Source organism: Bubalus kerabau, chromosome 11 (assembly GCF_029407905.1).
Source record: "Bubalus kerabau isolate K-KA32 ecotype Philippines breed swamp buffalo chromosome 11, PCC_UOA_SB_1v2, whole genome shotgun sequence".
Lineage (NCBI taxonomy): Eukaryota > Metazoa > Chordata > Mammalia > Artiodactyla > Bovidae > Bubalus > Bubalus kerabau.
In genome coordinates, this window is record NC_073634.1 from 69,468,016 (window position 1) to 69,489,168 (window position 21,153).

The window sequence follows — 21,153 nt, forward strand, 5'->3', positions numbered from 1 at the left end:
TCTTTCTGATTTACTTCACTCTGTATAATAGGCTCTAGGTTCCTCTACCTCATTAAAACTGACTCAAATGTGTTCCTTTTTATGACTGAGAAATATTCCATTGTATGTATGTACCATGGCTTCTTTGTCCATTCATCTTTCAATGGATATCTAAGTTGCTTCCATGTCCTAGCTACTGTAAATAGTGCTGCAATGAAAATTGGAGTACATGTGTCTTTTTCAATTATGGTTTCCTTCAGGGTATAGGGTTTCCTTGGTAGCTCAGATGGTAAAGCATCTGCCTGCAATGAGGAGACCTTGGTTGGGAAGATACCCTGGAGAAGAAAATGGCAACCCATTCCTGTACTCTTGCCTGGAAAATCCCATGGACAGAGGAACCTCGTAGGCTACAGTCCATGGGGTTGCAAAAAGTCAGACATAACTGAGCAACTTCACTTTCACTTTTCTTTCTTTCAGGGTATATACCTAGTAGTGGGATTGCTGGGTCATATGAGATTTACTCCTACTTTTTTAAGGAATCTCTCTCCATACTGTCTTCCATAGCAACTGGTACCAATTTACATTTCCACCAACAGTGCACAAGGGCTCTCTTTTCTCCACACACCCTCCCCAGCATCTAATGCTTGTGGATTTTTTGATGTGTGTGAGGGGATATCTCATTGTAGTTGTGATTTGCATTTCTCTAATAGTGAGTGATGTTGAGCATCTTTCCATGTGTGTATTAGTCATCTGTATCTTTGGAGAGATGTTTGTATAGGTCTTCTGCCCATTTTCTGATTGGGTTGTTTGTTTTTCTGGTATTGAGTTGCATGAGCTGCTTGTGAATTTTGGATATTAATCCTTTGACAGTCGTTTTATTTGCTATTATTTTTTCCCATTCTGAGCACTGTCTTTTCACCTCATTTATAGTTTCCTTTGCTGTGCAAAAGCTTTTAATTAGGTCCTACTTGTTTACTTTGGTCGTTATTTCCATTACTCTAAGAGGTGGGTCAAAGAGGATCTTGCTGTGATTCATGTCATGCAGTGTTCTGCCTATGTTTTCCTCCAAGAGTTTTATAGTTTCTAGTCTTATATTTAGGTCTTTAATCCATTTTATCTTTGTGTATGGTGTTAAGGAGTGTTCTGATTTCATTCTTTTACATGTAGCTGTCCAGTTTTCCCAGAACCACTTACTGAAGAGACTATCTTTTCCCCATTGTATATTCTTGCCACTTTTGTCAAAGAGAAGGTACCCATGGGTGTATGGGTTTAGCTCTGGGCTTTCTATCTTGTTCCATTGGTTTATATTTCTGTTTTTGTGCCACTACCATACTGTCTTGATGACATTTTAGTATAGTCTGAAGTCAGGAAAATTGATTCCTCCAGTTCCATTCTTCTTTCTCAAGACTGCTTTGACTATTCAGGGTCTTTTGAATTTCCATAAAAATTGTGAAATTTTTTGTTCTAGGTCTGTGAAAAATGCCGTAATGGGAATTTTTAAGAGCTACTCCAACAACTTTCAAATACACAACACAGTATTAACTACAGTCACCACACTGTACATTTCCATGACTAATTTCTTTTATAACTGGAAAGTTAATAGCTTTTGACACCTTTACCCATTTCCCCCACCTACCACCCCTTGCCTCTGGCAAACACTAACTGTTAATCTGTTATGTGTAAGCTTGGCTTTGGGGTTTTGTTTCTGTTTCTAGGCTTCTACATGTAAGTGAGATCATAGGAAATTTGTTTTGCTCTGACTTATTTCAATTAGCAAAATGCCCTCAAAGTCTGACCATACTGCTGCAAATGGCAAGACATTCTTCTTTTTTATGGCTACTATTACACCATATATGCAAATATATATACCACAATTTCTCTTAACCATCCATCCATCCATGGACACTTCAGGCTGCTGCATGACTTAAGTACTGTAAATGCTGCAATGGATGGGGATGTATGTATCTTTCTGAGAAAGCTTTTTTCATTTCTTTTGAATAAATAACCCAAAGTGGGATTGCTGGATCATAGAGTTAGTTTTATTTTTAATTTTTTAAGGAACCGCCATACTTTTTTCCAAAGTGGCTATACCAATTTACATTCCTCCAAACAGGGTACAAGTGTTCCTTTTTCTCTGTATCTCTGTCAACATCTGCTGTCTCGTTTATATTTATATATATATATGTATATATACACATATATTAGTCATTCTAACAGGTGTGAGAACCGTATCTTGTCACTTTGATATGTGTTTCCCTGATGATCAATGATGAACATCTTTCCATGTACCTGCTGGCCATCTGTATGTCTCCTTTGGAGAAATGTTTGTTTAGATTCTCTGCCAAATTTTCAGTCAGACTGTTTTTATTCAATTGAGCTATATGAGTTCTTTATATATTTTGGATATTAACTCAAGATACATAATTTGAAAATATTTTCTTCTGTTTGGTACATCTTTTTCATTTTGCTGATGGTTTCCTTTGCTATGCAGAAGCTTTTTAGCAGTCCCAACTTGTTTATTTTTGTTGCCTTTGCTTCCAGTGTCATATCCAAAAAAATCAAAGCCAAGATGCATGTCAAGGAGCTTATTGCCTGTGTTTTCTTCTAGAAGTGTTATGGTTTCAGGCCTTATGTTCAAGTCTTTAAACAACTGAGTCAATTTTTGTGTATGGTGTCAAACAGTGGTTCAGTTTTCCCATCACCATTGAAGAGTCTATCCTTTCCCCAGTTTTATATTCTTGGCTTTTCTATCATAAGTTAACTGATCACAGATGCACAGGTTTATTTCTGGGCTCTCTATTATGTTCCACTGATCTGTGTCTGGCTTTATGCCATCATCACATTGTTTTGATTACTATAGTTTTGTGAAGGTTTTTTGTTTGGCTGGTTGGATATTTGGGGTTTATTTGGTCGCACCTTGTGGCATGTAGAATCTCAGTTTCCTGACCAGGAACTGAACCTGTGACCTCTGTGTTGGGAGCACAAAGTCTTAACCACTGGGCAACTGAGGAAGTCCCAAGGATTTCTTTTTAACAATAGCTTTATTGAGATAAAATTAACAAATCACATAATTCGACTAAAGCATACAATTAATTCAGTGGTTTTTAGCACATTGACAGAGCAGTGTAGACATTACCAGTGTAGACATTACCAAGAAAATATTTTCAAATTATGTATCTTGAGTTAATATCCAACTTTGGAGCATTTTCATCACCCTAAAAAGAAAATCTATATCCACTGGTAGTCCTCCCATCTCCCAGCTTCACCCCAGCCATAAACAACCACTAATGTATAACTTTCTGTTTCTACATACTTGCCTATTCTGTATCCAGAATACGTATCAGTAGAATCATAGAATAAGTATTCCTTTGTAATTGTTTTTTTTTCCCACTTAGCAGATATTTTCTAGATTCATTCATGGTTAAGAAAAAATTTCTTTTTACTGACAAATAATGCTTTGTTGTATGTATATACCACATTTTATTTATTTATCCATTCTTCAGTTAATGGACATGCAGATTATTCCCATTTGGGGGGTTACTATAAATAAGGCTGTTACAAACTTTAGTAAATGTTTTTTATTTTATGTCTTACGAGTATATACTTAGGAATGGAATTACCAAGTCTTACAGTTGCTCTCCGGAGAAAGGAATGGCTACCCACTCCAGTGTTCTTGTTTGGAGACTTCTATGCACAGAACAGTCTGGTGAGCTACAGTCCATGGAGTTGCAAAGAATCAGACATAACTGAGCTACTCACATTGACACTCATGTGCGCGCGTGCGCGCGCGCGCGCACACACACACACACACACACACACACGTAACCCTATGTTAAACACTCTGAGGAACTATTTTCTAGGGCAGGTACAACATTTATATCCCCACCAGCAATGTTATGAGGGTTCCAATTTCTCCACATCCTCAACACACACCTGGTCTTTTTTATTACAGCCATGCTAGTGGGGTGTTAAGTGGTATCTCTCTGTGGTTTTGATTTGCATTGCCCTAATTAAAAGACGCTTACTCCTTGGAAGAAAAGTTATGACCAACCTAGACAGCACACTGAAAAGCAGAGACATTACTTTGCTAACAAAGGTTCGTCTAGTCAAGGCTATGGTTTTTCCAGGGGTCATGTATGGATGTGAGAATTTGACTGTGAAGAAAGCTGAGCGCTGAAGAATTGATGCTTTTGAACTGTGGTGTTGGAGAAGACTCTTGAGAGTCCCTTGGACTGCACGGAGATCCAACCAGTACATTCTGAAGGAGATCAGCCCTGGGATTTCTTTGGAAGGAATGATGCTAAAGCTGAAACTCCAGTACTTTGGCCACCTCATGCGAAGAGTTGACTCATTGGAAAAGACTCTGATGCTAGGAGGGATTGTGGGCAGGAGGAGAAGGGGATGACAGAGGGTGAGATGGCTGGATGGCATCACTGACTCGATGGACGTGAGTCTGAGTGAACTCCGGGAGTTGGTGATGGACAGGGAGGCCTGGCGTGCTGCGATTCATGGGGTCGCAAAGAGTCGGACATGACTGAGCAACTGAACTGAATGACTAATGATGTTGCACATCTTTTCATGTGCTTATGGGACATCTGTTTATATTCTCTGGAGAAATGTCAATTCAGATCCTTTGCCCACTTTTTAGTTAGGCTGTCTTTTTATTGTTTAGTTTTAAGAACTTGTTATAAGTTCTGGGTAGAAATATGGGGTCTATGGTTTTGGTTATGGAAAACTAGGTACAGAAAATATTTATGTTAAGAGGCTGACAATACTGGGTGACAGTTATATATCGGTGAGGGAAAAGATACAGTATACTATCAGAAGCCAGGTATAATTCTCACTACCAAAATTCCCATCAAAAATCTGTGACTTCTGTTCAGAGTAGCAAATAAAATATTGATCAGGTTGTTTTTAAGACTATAAGGCCTATCCCCTGGTCATGTAAAGTAATCTAGCCAGCTAGTAAAAACTCAGCTGCCTGAGTAAGGAATCTGGTCTTTTTCTGGTATGTAAGAAACATGAAAAACACAAGGAGACCTAAGAAAGAACCCTGCTGTGAGACCTGCAAGAAAGTTTTTCCTCCCTAATAGAAAGACACTTGAAGTGTTACCTGCTCTTCTTCAGTCAGATAGCAGTATCTAAAATTATGACAGCCCTCTCCTGACATGCAGAGCTTTAAAGTACACTGGACCTGTCTCTGGTGAAACTGATGAAGACTGCTGAACTACTCTGTAACTCTGACTCTGGGCTTCTTATTCTGTGAAATAAAACATTCCTTATTAGTTGGGAGGGTCTTGTTATTTGTATTTCAAAACATTCTGATACATTTTCTACTTTGTCAATAAGCAAATTACTGGACAGAGCTATTACAAAAATAAGGATGAAGTAATTATGAAATCTCTGGTTCCTCTGCCTTTTCTAAAACCAGCTTGAACATCTGGAAGTTCACAGTTCACATATTGCTGAAGCCTGGCTTGGAGACTTTGGAGCATTACTTTACTAGTGTGTGAGATGAATGCAACTGTGTGGTAGTTTGAGCATTCTTTGGCATTGCCTTTCTTTGGGATTGGGATGAAAACTGACCTTTTCCAGTCCTGTGGCCACTGCTAATTTCCTAGTTTGCTGGCATATTGAGTGTAACACTTACACAGCATCATCTTCCAGGATTTGAGATAGCTCAACTGGAATTCCATCACCTCCACTAGCTGTGTTCGTAGTGATGCTTTGTAAGGCCCACCTGACTTCACATTCCAGGATGTCTGGCTCTAGGTGAGTGATCACACCATCGTGATTATCTGGGACGTGAAGATCTTTTTTGTACAGTTCTTCTGTGTATTCTTGCCACCTCTTCTTAATATCTTCTGCTTCTGTTGGGTCCCTACCATTTCTGTCCTTTATTGAGCCCATCTTTGCATGAAATGTTCCCTTGGTATCTCTGATATTCTTGAAGAGATCTCTAGTATTTCCCATTCTGTTGTTTTCCTCTATTTCTTTGCATGGATCATTGAAAAAGCAAGAGAGTTCCAGAAAAACATCTATTTCTGCTTTACTGACTATGCCAAAGCCTTTGTGTGGATCACAATAAACTGTGGAAAATTCTGAAAGAGATGGGAATACCAGAGCACCTGACCTGCCTCTTGAGAAACCTATATGCAGGTCAGGAACCAACAGTTAGAACTGAACATGGAACAATAGATTGGTTCCAAATAGGAAAAGGAGTACGTCAAGGCTATATATTGTCACCCTGCTTATTTAACTTCTATGCAGAGTACATCATGAGAAATGCTGGGCTGGAGGAAGCACAAGCTGGAATCAAGATTGCCAGGAGAAATATCAATAACCTCAGATATGCAGATGACACCACCCTTATGGCAGAAAGTGAAGAAGAACTAAAGAGCCTCTTGATGAAAGTGAAAGAGGAGAGTGAAAAAGTCGGCTTAAATCTCAACATTCAGAAAACTAAGATCATGGCATCTGGTCTCATCACTTCATGGCAAATAGATGGGGAAACAGTGGAAACAGTGTCAGACTTTATTTTGGGGGGCTCCAAAATCACTGCAGATGGTGACTGTAGCCATGAAATTAAAAGACACTTACTCCTTGGAAGGAAAGTTATGAGCAACCTAAACAGCATATTAAAAAGCAGAGACATTACTTTGTCAACAAAGGTCCATCTAGTCAAGGCTATGGTTTTTCCAGTGGTCATGTATGGATGTGAGAGTTGGACTATAAAGAAAGCTGAGTGCTGAAGAATTGATGCTTTTGAACTGTGGTGTTGGAGAAGACTCTTGAGAGTCCCTTGGACTGCAAGGAGATCCAACCAGTCCATCTTAAAGGAGATCAGTCCTGGGTGTTCATTGGTAGGACCGATGTTGAAGCTGAAACTCCAATACTTTGGCCACTTGATGCGAAGAGCTGACTCATTTGAAAAGACCCTGATGCTGGGAAAGATTGAGGGCAGGAGGAGAAGGGGACGACAGAGGATGAGATGGTTGGATGGCATCACCGACTCAATGGACACGGGTTTGAGTGGACTCTGGGAGCTGGTGATGGACAGGGAGGCCTGGCGTGCTGCGGTTCATGGGGTCACAAAGTCGGATACGACTGAGCAACTGAACTGAATTATGAAATCTAGACCTCCCTAGAACGTTACATACTAGTTTTCAGAAGTTTGATTTTTAAAACTGTGAACAGTACTTTGCACTATATCAAGCATCCTAGGTGACTTCCTTACCCAATACCCACCAGAACTCTAAATCAAGCAATCCTGAGGCCACTTTACAGATATATATTTCTCCAGTATAGGTCTTCCAATTCTATAACCCACATACCACATCATAGTATGTCTCACAGTATCAACTAAAATACACTAAAAACAACATAACTGATAAACCATAATGGACAAAGTAAAGAATGTCTGTAAGTATAACTGAGTCCCTGTGCTACACGGCACAGAGGGGTACAACACTGTAAATCAACTATACATACCAAAAAAGAAAGCAATACAGTCAACAACAAAATGATTACAGTATTCTTTCAGCACTTAAATAATTACTTGACATTATACAACTCTATTAGATGAGTAATGTGACTAAAATGAATTTTTAGAATGTCCAAAGAGCTGCTATATGTTGTTTAAACTGGGCAAGCAGAGCAACTAGAGAAGTCCAGCACTTTCTAATGGCTCTACTGAAGTACTTACACTGTATTAAAATATTCCCTCTACACGCCTGGGTCAATTTATGCTGTGAAATCTTTGGGGCTATATATTTTTTTCCTGTCATCTCTGCACCTACCACTATACTTGACATTTCAACATATAGAGTAGGTGAAGATAGATGTTTGCTAAATTAAGAAATTAAAGACCTAAAGAGTCACAGTTCCTCTTTACCAGTTGTTCTAGAAAATGTTAAGGTAAATCAGTTTAAGTAAACAAAACTAAACATTATTTATAAATTTTGAATGTTATTTATTTGTGAAAAAATTTTCTTACTGTTTAACAAATGACATGTAACTGACACTTTACTCAGATATGTCAAAAGAACCTTAAAGAATAAAATAATCCTGTAACTTTTAGAATCAACAGCAGTTTCCACTTTGGTAGCTTTCCAACTGCGCCTAACCCCTTGTGTTTTCTAACTGTTTATTCACAGGACTTTCCAAGACCCCCCCATGGCCCAAGACAGATGCAACTCATTCAGTTGCACCTCTGCTGGCTTCCCAAGTACCTACCTGCCTACCCAGCATTAGCATTTATATTCCATGAGCATACCACATAGGCAACTGGCTAAACAGAGATGAATAAAATTGCATCCCCCGCCCTAGAGATTTCACAGCACTTAAGAGTGAGGCAATGAAACACAATGAAATATGGGATGTACTATAATGAAAGTTACTTACAAACGGCCATTAATTACCTTGAGGAGTTGGGAAATACAACTGGAATAGGATCCTGAAGTTTGCCAGACAGCGAAAGCAAATGAAAGGACACCGCAGATGGAATAAACGTATATACAAAGGCACCAACAGGTGAAAAATGAGGCATTTAAGAACCAAGAAGTTTGACTTGGTTATAGCATAAGCCTGGCTAGAAACAAGGATCAGAACGTAAGTGCCATGCAAAAGAGTTTAAATGTTGAATTCTGGAAGACGTGGCATCGACTTTTAAATAAGGTAGTAACACTAGATTTCTTTTTCAGAAGACAAATTCCAGTGGTAGTATGGAAGACAGAATGAAGAACCTAGACGCAAAAAGAGCAAAGAAAGCATCAAACAGGCTACAGAAATAGTTCAGGTAAGAAATAAATGGAACTGCAATGATGCCAGAAGCATAGGGATAAGGTTGATTCAGGAGATATTTTGGGATCTAAATGACAGGATACATTTACTATAACATGATACTTATATTCCTGAAAAATCTTCATGGTCTAAAAACTACACCTTAAAACAAAGATACAATCAATCACAGTTTAAAAATAACATGGCTTAAGGAAAACAGCTGGAAGCAAGACACTCAAAATCGGGGCAACTCGAACCAGACTACTAACAAAACCAACAAGAATCCTAATAAAAAAATTAACACAGTTAAAGATGTGCTAAATAACTAACAAACATGGCACTAAAAGTAGGCTCAAAGTACAGGAGTGCTTCCAGAACCTGCCAGACACCAAAACCTGCAGATGCTCAAGTTCGGAGTTCAGCCCTCTGCAGATGCAATTCACACCTACAGATTCAACCAACCCCCGCTCTTGCAGTACTGTATTTATTGAAAAAAATTTGCGTGTAAATAGACATACCAAGTTCAAATCCATGTTGTTCAAGGGTCAACTGTAATAGAAAAAAGTGTAAAAGGTATCTGAAGCTAAATTACAGAAACAAAGAAAAAACAATGCACAAAAAACTGGGGCATGGAGAAGAAAACAGCAACCCCACTCCAGTATTCCTGCCTGGCAAAGTCCATAGACAGAGGAGTCTGCCAGGCTGGCGGTCCATGGGGGTTACATGACTGAGCAGCGTGTGCATGTGGGTGGAGGGAGTTAGGTTGATAGCAAAAAATTGGTAGAACTTAAAAAAAAAAAAAAAAAAACCTGAGGGAAAGGAAATGTGCAATAAAATCTTCCAACACAGATAAACTGCAAGTATCAGTCCAGAGGAAGAATGCAGTATATGGACAGAGTATACAGAACTCTTTGCTTAGCACAGTGCTGCTTTCAGCTATGTTACTGTATTTTAGATTCAGGGGCCACTACTGATGGCAGGAAGCATTAACATGCTGGGAGAACAGTCCATTTTCCTCTTTATGGATAGTACGTGAGCCAGTCTGGAATGCCTCAGAAGTCCCTCGAGCGAGTGACTGAGTTTCCCACCCCCAAACCACATCAGGTGATGTTCCTGTGTCATGCTTTCTTAGTACAGACTGTAACAGATGACTGCTTAAGACTTAGGTAGCAGTGAAAAGTGAAAATGAAAGTCACTCAGTCGTGTCCTACTCTCTGCAACCCCACAGACTGTACAACCTGCAAGGCTCCTCTGTACATGGAATTCTCCAGGCCATAATACTGGAGTGGGTGGGGATCTTCTCAACCTAGAGATTGAACCCAGGCCTCCTGTATCAAAGATGGATTCTTTACCATATGAGCCACCAGGGAAGCCCAAGAACATGGGAATGGGTAGCCTATCCCTTTTCCAGGGGCTTTTCCAGACCCAGGAATTGAACCAGGGTCTCCTGCATTGCAGGCAGATTCTTTACCAGCTGAATAAAAGGTATACCAGGTTTCCAGAAAGGAGCAAATGGACAGATACTGTTTCCATTAAGAAAAATTAAGGAATAACGAAGCATAAATATGAAGATAATATAATGAATGGGGTTTTAGTTACGTTGAGTTTAAAGTGTTTTCCAGACATCCTCATTTAGTATATATCCAGTAAGCAATTATGGACTAGAGAAGAAGAGAATAATGTGGGCCAAAAATATGAATCATCAGTACATAGAAGATGGTGAAACTCTGAGAATAAATAAAGAATTCATGAACTCACTCAATTTACTCACTCAACAAGTATTTACTGAATTCCTATAGTATGTAGGAGCCTAGGCTGGCAGTGATTTCCAGACTCTCTAGGGTCACCTGTCTCTCAGGTGTTTATTCCCACTTTACACACATACTAAACAAGGCCTACAGAGTTTATGGCATTTGTTCAAGGTCACTCAACTAGAATGTGGCCACCTGATGCAATACTTTGGCCACCTGCTATCAAGATCCAACTCACTGGAAAAGACCCGGATGCTGTGAAAGACTGAAGGCAGAAGAGGGCAACAGAGGACAAGATGGTTGGATGGCATCACCAACTCAACAGACATCAGTCTGAGCAAGCTCCAGGAGATGGTGAAGGACACAGAAGCCACGTTGCAGTCCATGGGGTCGCAAAGAGTCGGACACGACTGAGCAACTTAACAACAACTTAGCTAGAAAATGGCAGAACCAGAGTCTAAAGTCAAATCTTTTCAACCCCCAATCTCATGTTGATAATTAGAAGATTACTGGCAACATAGTAATTTTCAGTGACATGTGATGCATAATCATTCTAGACCAGCACCATCGAATAGGCATTTATGCAATGATGAAAATCTTCTACATCTGCACCAACACTGTAACCACAAGCTACAAGCAGCCACTGGGCACTTACAGACATTATGACAAAAGAAATGAATTTACAATTTTATTTCATTAAACATTTTTTAAATAGCCACATGTAGCTAGCAGCTACTGAACTGGACATCACAGATCTAGACTGCAGTAGACTGAAAAAACAAGAAAAGGAGCAAATAGAGTAAGTCAAAAGAAGGATGGTCAAGAGTGACAGCTAGATACTGAAGGCAGACCTGAAGTATACCTGTACATTCATAAATTCACTATTTGAGAAAGATTATTACAAGCTAGCTTATAATTCATGAAATTCTATTTGTTAGGAAAATAGATGCAACATAAGCACACATTAAACCACAGGTTTCCCTTATTACCTATTAGCATTGGTTTTACCTGACATTCTAGTTTTTATTAAAAATTGCGTTACAAGCAAGTAACACTGCAGGCTGCAGCATACTGCCTGCCTGTAACACAGGATGCATGCGGCACTGCACGCAGGAGGATATGAACGAAAACTCACCCTGAAAACTATAGACAGTAAGGAAAAGTTCATAGAAGTGCTAACAGACAGCTCTAATAATGCCGATGGTAACAGTTGGACTCTTTTTGTAGGTAGTTTTGCTTCACATTCTCATCCCTAGGTTTAAAACTGCATACCTAATTCTAACATACAAGTAAAAACACACAAGTAAAAAAACAATTCTCTGTAATTGTTCACAAAAGTCAAGAGACCTGGCTAGTGCACAGATGAGCTTAATAACGCTCCTGGAATACAAGTCAAAGTGCTATCTTATTTACAGAAATGCTTCTAGGATGGCAGTGGGGCTACCACATGACCTTGCTGTCAATACTGGTAAGAAAGAGCTTTAACTAACAGAACAGAACTCTGAGAAAGTAACCGGTAAGAACCTATGACTTGTTGTACCTGTGCTAAATTTTAAAGGATTTCCTATAGAAATCATCTTAAGTTTTAAACATTTTTTATAGTACATGACTATAAAAACCAAAGACAAATCCAGAAACATTAGTCACATTGCGTTTCAAATTTTTATTCCTGCACCACATCTATACATTAACTCTGTGCTGTGTGTTTAGTCGCTGGGTCATGTCCAACTCTTTGCCATCACATGGACTGCAGACCACCAGGCTCCTCAGTTCGTGTGGATTCTCCAGGCAAGAATACTGGAGTGGGTTACCATGCCCTCCTCCAGGGGATCTTCCCAACCAAGGGACTGAACCCAGGTCTTCCACACCACAGGTGGATTCTTTACCATCTGAGTCACCAGGGAAGCCCATACATTAGCTATAATTACTGTCAACCCAAGACCACAAAGGAGGTTTGGGACTCTAAGGAGAAAACTCAGAAAGGGAGAGAGTGAAGATGGACTGCTGAATAAACAGTTTACTTGGAAGGGTAAAAGAGGAAGACATTTAACTTGGCAAGCCTGAAATAAAATGAAAGCTTTCTCCACTACACTTTGAAGATGATTTTCTCTTTTTAATTTAGAAAATGGCTATCGATGTTGTTAACACTTAATAAGATGCTAAGTGGGAAAAATAAATACAAAAAATGTTCTAGTGAAATATTATTTTCCCTAAGAGTAATTTTTATAAGCATACTGTCATAGTTCATGCTGAAGTACCAATCTCAACCATTATGAAATTGCTACCTAACTTAAAGTATGCTGAATTGTTTTTGGCTCAATGTTTACATCTCAAATATCACTAAAAACCTTGGAATAAAACTGATTATAATGAGTAAACTAGAGCATGGCATCATTAAAAATCTCTTTAAGTCTTACCTTAATAAGAGCTAAATAACAAAAAAAATTTAATAAATCCACACACTGGCATAGCTTTAAGAAAGGGACATACACACACAAACACCTTCTAAGAATATACAAGAAACTTAACAATGATCAACACAAGAAGGAATGACCAGGAAAGACTTATTTTCCACTTCATAACTTTCAGTATGGTTTTATGTTTTAAGTAAATGTATTAATAGTGTGTTTAGAACTTTAAAAATGTCTTAAGACTATAATCTACAACTAGATGTTCCCCTTATCACAAAATCTAAAATCAGAAAATAGTTCCTCTTAGAACTAGGTAATTTGATTAGAAGTTACTAACACAAAAACTGACAATAAAGCTCCTGTTTCCTACATGAACTTTCTAGATCTTGGATCCATCTATTATTTAATATTTACCTAATACCCTGTTAACCACCTATCAAATCTTTCAAAATCAAAATTATAATTGTGTCCTTACTCCTCATCCTCAACCCACCCAATTCACCTCAGCATCAGTCTCAACTTCAGCAGAATATCTTGCCTCAAACTATCTCCAGTTGGTGAGATGATTTGGGAGTCACCTGGTTTGAACTCCATTATTAAAACATACCTGTCGTCATGACATACTCGCCTCATCTTCTTTTCTTTCCCTCTCTTTCCATGTCCCTCTTTTCCTTTTATCCATCTTTTTTTGCTACCACTTCTTGGGCTCATTCCATTCAGTTCAGTTCAGTCACTAAGTCGTGTCCAACTCTTTGCGACCCTATGAACCGCAGCACGCCAGGCCTCCCTGTCCATCACCAACTCCTGGAGTTCACCCAAACTCATGTCCATTGAGTCGGTGATGCCATCCAACCATCTCACCCTCTGTCGTCCCCTTCTCCTCCTGCCCTCAATCTTTCCCAGCATCAGGGTCTTTTCCAATGAGTCAGCTCTTCGCATCAGGTGGCCAAAGTATTGGAGTTTCAGCTTCAACATCAGTCCTTCCAATGAACACCCAGGACTGATCTCCTTTAGGGTGGACTGGTTGGCTCTCATTCCATTAATCATCCTTTTTCTCACAGTTCCCTCTCCTGGCTTTCTTTTAACTCGAAGGAACTATCAAGTATAACTCCAACTCTAAACCACTCAAGGTAACCTTTCTTTGTCCATTTTCCATTAATGGCTCAAAAAGTGAACTGACACTCACTGCCTCAACTCTGTCATCAGGATTTACTCCTTTATTCCACTTATTCATCCACATATTCCTTGTTCAAACACTACTTAATCTCTATCATATATCAAGCATTTGGACTATTAACAATGAAAAGACAAAGACAAGGCCTCTGCATTCTCAGTTTACATTCCTTTGCAATCTTATTTTCATTACCTGGGCTTAACAGAAGTTACTGTCTTAAAGATTATAACTTCTATAACAGTTTTCATTTTTAGCTCCCTCTCTCCCATGTTAATGGATGAGAAAAATCTCTCTTACTGTCTAAGGAGACTCATATTCCCTCCTACCTCCCTGGGGCCCTCAAAATATTAAGAATTCCAACTTTTCCCTTTGAATCTTTAACTGCTCCTTCTTTCCTGGCTCATTCCCTTAACCCTAAAAATAAATTCTTCCTCAAACCTAAATTTTCTAACTTTCATCGTTTCTCCATAAATCAAGCATTAAATAATAATCTATTCTCAATCTCTGGCTACCCATTTATTCCTCAACTCACAGCATCCTAGTTTTCCCTGCCACCAGTACAAAATGTTGTTCTTCTCTAGTACTATTGCCAAAGTCACCAGAACTTGCCGGCTCCCTCCAAAAGACCCTTCTCAGTTCTTCTCTTTCCTGATCTCTGCAAAATCTACACACTGCTGACTCCTTCAAATGTGACATCAATACTCTCATTTTCCAACTATCTCTCTGGCTTATTTATTCTCAGACAACATTCACAGGTTCACCTGCTATTAAATGCAGGGTTCTTTAGGGTCTGTCCTCATCATTTATTATATTCTTTCTCTGTAGGATTAGGCTGCCCTGGTGGCTCAGTGGTGAAAAATCTGCCTGCCAATGTGGGAAATCCAGGTTCAATCCCTGGGTTGGGAAGAGCCCCTGGAGAAGAAAATGGGAATCCACTCCAGTATTCTTGCATGGGAAATCCCATGGACAGAGGAGTCTGGTGGGCTGCAGTCCATGGGGGTCATAAAGAGTCAGACACAACTTAGCGACTAAACAAACACAAAGATCTATAGGCTATCATTCAGTTTCATGACTTCAACTGCTACCTAAAACAAATACAAACAACACTCAAATCTTTAATAAAAGCCCAATTCTCTTCTACATCCCAATATAACCAATTATCTGTTAGCCATATCCACCTAGGTGACCCATGACTACTTTAAATTCACTGTGTCCAAAGTAGAAATCATCATCACTCCTCCCAATCTCCTTCTCCTGTTTCTCCTAGACAGAGAATGCACATTTCTAACAAGGTCCCAGTTGATGCCCATGCTGCTAGTTCAGGATCCTTATTTTGAGAATCACTGCTCACACATATGCTACCTCTTTCTGCCTCCAGGCTGTCAAGTTCATTCTGCTATCTCCTAGGCCATGGTATCTATGCAGCAGGCACTGTTAATATTTCACAGCACTCTATTCTACTGAACTTAGAATCCTGCAACACAGCATTCTAAGCATTATTTACCAAACGATAAGAGAAGACTAGAGATGAAACAATGGTCATTATAGCAAATTGGAAGTTTCTTTAGTATGCGATAGCATTCTAGTATATCCTTAGAAACAAATCTTAATCAAGTACACAGAGACTTGATAAACACCACAGAGTGACTGGCACTATTATCTATCTAGTCACCCAAGCCAGAAGCCCCAGCAGGATTCACCCGTCCTTCCCCAGAAACTAAGACACCAAGTCATACCTTCTACCCTCTACACGTGTCTCACACCTGGTCTCATCTCTCCATCTGCACTGTTACTACATTCTTTGAGGTCCTTATTTCTCACGTGACTGCAGTAACTTTTTAACTGGTCACTATGTCTACTTTCATCTTTCCTATTTTACCCCCCGACCATCAGATTCATCTTTCTAAAAACGCGAATGAGACAATGTTATTCTCCTACTTAAAAACAATAGCTTCCACAGGCTTTAAGAAAAAAAAAAAAAAAAAACCTTAACTCCTGCATGTGTTAAGCAAACCCTTCTATAATCCTGCCTCCAGCTACCTGACCACCCTCTCTCTCCATGCCACCCTAACCAACCCCTTACCTTCCAGCCATGCTGAACTTCAGGCCTGGATATTCATACCTCAGTGTCTTTAACTGTAAAGCTTTCTACCTAGAGTGCCTTTTCCACTGGCTAAATGTTCATTCTTAAGATGCAGCTCAGGCACCATCTCTTTTAGGAAGCTTTCTCTGAATGACATTTATCTCTCCATTCAATCCCCAATAGTTTGGATTATAGCTCTTCCCGTGTTTAGTCTTGTCTTGTTCACCCAGTTGATTAAGTTCCCGAAACTACAATTATGCCTTCTGTTTATATAGTCAATGTTAGGAATATTAACAGATACTCAGCTAAAAGTCAAATAAATACATTCCAAGTTGTTCTCTGATTCCTCTGCCTTTTCTAAACCCAGCTTGCACATCTGGAAGTTCTTGATTCAAGTACTGCTGAGGCCTAACTTGAAGGATTTTGAACATAACCTTACCAGCATGGGAAGTGAGCGCAATTGTCTGGTATCTGAACATTCTTTAGCACTGCTCTTCTTTAGAACTGGGATGAAAACTGACTTTTTCCAGTCCTGTGGCCACGGGCGGGTTTTCCAAATTTGCTGAGATATAGAGTGCAGCACTTTTAACACCATCATCTTTAATATTTTAAATAGCTCAGCTGGAATTCCATCACTTCCACTAGCATTACTGGTAGTAGTGCTTCATAAGGCCCACTTGACTTCAAGCTCCAGTCCTTCATTGGAAGGACTGATGCTGAAGCTGAAGCTCCAATACTTTGGCTACTTGATGCCAAGAGCCGACTCACCGGATAAGACCCTGATGCTGGGAAAGGCTGAAGGCAGGAGCAGGGCATGACGGAGGATGAGATGATTGTATGGCATCACTGATTCAATGGGCATGAACTTGGGTGAACTCCTGGAGACGGTGAGGGACAAAGAGGCCTGGCATGCTGCAGTCCATGGGGTGGCAAAGAGTCAGACACAACTGACTGACTGAACAACAACATTGCTCTCTAAACTGTTGTTGTTAAGTCGTGTTCAACTCTTCTGTGACCCCATGGACTATAGCCCACCAGGCTCCTCTGTCCATGAGATTTCCCAGGCAAGAATACTGGAGTGGGTTGCCAATTCCTTCTCCAGGGGATCTTCTCAACCCAGGGATTGAACCCTTATCTCCTGCATTGGCAGGCAGATTCTTTACCACTGAACCATTCTCTAAATGGTGGCTCTCAAAATTTAGCATAGATCAGAATTACCCAGAAGGCAATATAAATCTAGACTGCTTGGCCCCAGCCCGGAGTTCAAGATTCAGCTGGTTCAGCGTGGGACCTAACAACTTTCCAGATGCTGCTGACACAGCTAATACAGGAATCACATCTTGAGTGTCAGTGCTCCAAATATATGCAGTCTCTTCCTCACTCCAGAATTTAAAGTCTTTCCCCAGCTGCATCCATCTCTGCCTACTGCAACCTGAATAATCTTTTTAGACCCAGCTCAACTGTCATCTCCTTCATAAAATGTTTCCTAATCCCACAGAAACTGATCTTGCTCTTTCCTTTATTTGTATCCAGCCTTACGTATATTATTCATATGGTAATGAATGCTAATTTTTCCCCCATACCTATTGGCAGTTGTCTTCCATTCTCCATTTAAACGAAGGAAGGAAACCTGTCTTAATCATTTTAATATTCTCTACAACCTAGCACAGTAACCAGTGAAGAGCAGATGAGATCTACAAGCATTTGTTGATGTGAATGAATCCCTGCTGACTGCCCAGACTCTGAGCCCACAGTCTGAGTCGCTTAATCCTCCTGGCCCAAGCTGACTTCTTACACTGCTCTGTACTTTTTGCTTGCCTGGCTACCTATGACAGACGCCCGATCCTCCCACACTTATCTGTCCCTCTTATTGCTGACTGACCCTTAGTCAGCTTCTTTACCTTGTACTCTGAACCTTTTTATTTTTTTAAACAACTATGGGACACAGTAAGTGGAGAAATTTTCTCTTTATGATTGTTTTCAATTTTAATTCTGCTGGTCATAAGGCAGGTTGCTTGCCTTTTTTTTTTTGAAGTAGCCTTTCTTGGTCAGAGAAGCCAAACTAAAATATCCTGTGTACAACCCCAACTGCAGTTATTGCAGACAGCAATAAATATGCTTCAGGCTCTCATCACAGATAGTGGAGATAATTTTAATAAAAAGTTTAGAAAACACAAAAATATAAAAAGGTCACTTATGAAATATAAGGTTGCCCTAAGAAACAAAATTGAAAAGAATAGCTAATTATTTATACAGTATGTTCATATACGTATCCAAAACAAAATCTGTATTACCTATCCCAACCAAAAACGTGGTCATATTTCTGAATTACACTAAGAACATAGTAAAAACCACCTCTGATAAATGAAAAGTTAACTAGTTTCTAAAAATGCCCTTACAAAGTTTACTCCTTCAAAACTTACTCAGAGACTGTTTTCAATTACACCCATCTAAACAAGCAGAGTCGGACGCGACTGAGCGACTTTCACTCACTCAAACAAGCATTCTACTTCATTATTTTATTCTTATTCTATCTACCTCAGCATGTCAGTAACACTGAAGTACTCTATCTAAAACTATACATACCTACCTAAAGAAAAAATTGTGACGACATTCAGTTATTTCAATAAATAAACATCATTTATGTAATCACAGAAAACTGATCATTAATGATTCAAGAAAAATTCTTAGGAGCTCAGTACTCACTATTTTATACGGGAGACATGCATAATTTTCAGCCCACTTGCTCAACATTTTAAGACTCAAAGATGATGAACAGAGGGAAAGATACAACAGGCAAAAAAGAAGTTGGCTACTTTTAAGGTAGCAACTAAAATTAATAGCTGTCAAACGAGTCTTGATCGGTTCAATTCAATCTCTAAGGCTCTGTGCTTTCTCCTTACTTGAATTAATCACTAACTCACAAATTAAAATCTATTAACAAAATTCTAAGTATGTCCATGATACGCAGGAGGAGTTACAAAGATTTTCCAAAGACAGTGAAAGTTTTCAGAATTACATGATCAATTAACAAGAAAATGAACCAGATCACTCCAAAGTCCTATTTATTTGTTAATCAATACTCCATAAGGCTCAACTGAGGTACAGGCTTGACACTTGCCAACCAGTGCTATACTCGGCGGGCCAACACAATCCTACAAGTCGAGGCGCCACTGTCATGACAAATGATGCCCTGAAATGGTATTGAGAGGACGGCAGAAAAAGAGCCAAGAGTGAACCAGAAAATAAATACTAAAAAGGAAACTGGAAAGAAGAGGGAAATAATGACCTGGAAGAAAAAAATATCCTATGGGAAGTTGAAAATGTTTTTGAAAGATAAAGAAACACTAACTTTCAAGAAGATAAATTTAAAAGCTAAAAGAGGATTTCCCAAATTCTGACTGTAGTTCAAGATAAAAAAGGGGGGCGCGGGAGAGGATGCACCACAGGGGCGAAAAGAACTATTTGGAAGTCAGATCATTCTCCTATACACTACATAAACAAGACTAGGTCTTTGTTCCTCAAAACGTATCCTTTATAAATACAGGTAAAAAAAAAAACACTGGACAAAGATCTTCAAGATCTGGACCCTCGGGTAAAATACGTCTATAAGGAAGCTGTATTAAAGCACTAAAGCACAATTCATAACTCCAAAAGATTATGCCAAAAAAAAAAAAAAAGAGAGAGAGAGACTGTACTATGAATGGCTCTGATATAACTTATTTTTGTAGCACTCTGGAAAAACCTAAGTTTTGACTTTTGAAAGCCAAAATCATCTCGAAGCTGCCTCCCAAGTTGGCAAGGAAAAACCTCCTCCACATATCAAAATCACTAATCATTTCTTAAGTCTGCTCCTAATCTGAATTTTAAGGACACTAATAGGTGCACTTGGGGCTTCCCAGATGGCTCAGTGGTTTAAAAAAAAAAAAAAAAATCCGCCTGCCAATGCAGAAGACGAGGGTTCGATCCCTGGGTTGGGAAGATTCTCCTGGAGAAGGGAATGGCAACCCCACTCCAGTATCCTTGTCCTGAAAATCCCATGAACAGAGGAGCCTGGTGGGCTACAATCCATGAGGTCTCAGAGTCCGACACGACTGAGCACATACACAATAGGTGCATTTAATCATTTGTCCTATTTTTTAAATAAAAACTGACTTACTTGACTACTGTCACTTTCTTCCCCCACAATCACACTAAACTGATCTCGAGTTGCATGCAGTCCACAGAATTTCTCTCTTCACTCACCCACCACGCTATTTTGAAATACTTAAATTCTACATACAAGGTGAAATACAATACAATTAAAAGCTGCAAGACATTACTCAACGCCTAGCAATCAGTCGGAATAATCTTCGGACAACTGTTCAAAAACTTTTAGAAATAGCCTAACGACCAAATCACCTGTTCGGATATCTGATCTAGATGAAAAAGCACTGCAAACTTTTTCTACTCTGCATGCAATTCTTGATTCCAAAGAAAAAACTCCACGGGCTAGCCGGAGCTAGAGAACCGGTAGGGTAACAGGCTAAAAGGGCGTCGTTGATTTCTTGGCTACAGTGACAGAGGCGGGAGACACACCCCTAGCGTCGGTCGGAAACACTACAGCAGTGAGTTCTACCTAGGGATTAATGTGAGGGTAAGGAAAGACAAATTTAAATCGCCATGATTCAAAAACCACCACCGGAGAGACTTACGAAGGTAACAAAGAAAACGAGAAACCCTTGGCAGTCAGTAAGCACTAAAAACAAGTATTCCCGTTTATCACAATCCGAGCTACACTATGTTCATGAATCTACACCTTGGACCTTTCCGGTTCGCCACTGCAGAGAAAAAACCAGCAGCGAAGAAGGAAAGAAAAAAAAAAAAAGCCTCGTAAGGTTGCAAACGGCAGTGAAATAAACACTAACGGGAGAGGGGGGAAGTAAGTGGCAAGATTCCTGCCAAGACTCGCTGCTTCAAAATAGAGTGGGAGTG

General features: G+C 39.5%; 1 protein-coding gene across 2 annotated transcripts in view; it reads right to left on the reverse strand.

Moving 5' to 3' along the window:
* The window catches only part of PPP3R1 (protein phosphatase 3 regulatory subunit B, alpha), a 63,176-nt gene that overhangs the window by 41,048 nt on the left and 975 nt on the right, over nucleotides 1-21,153 (reverse strand). The window lies entirely within an intron of this gene.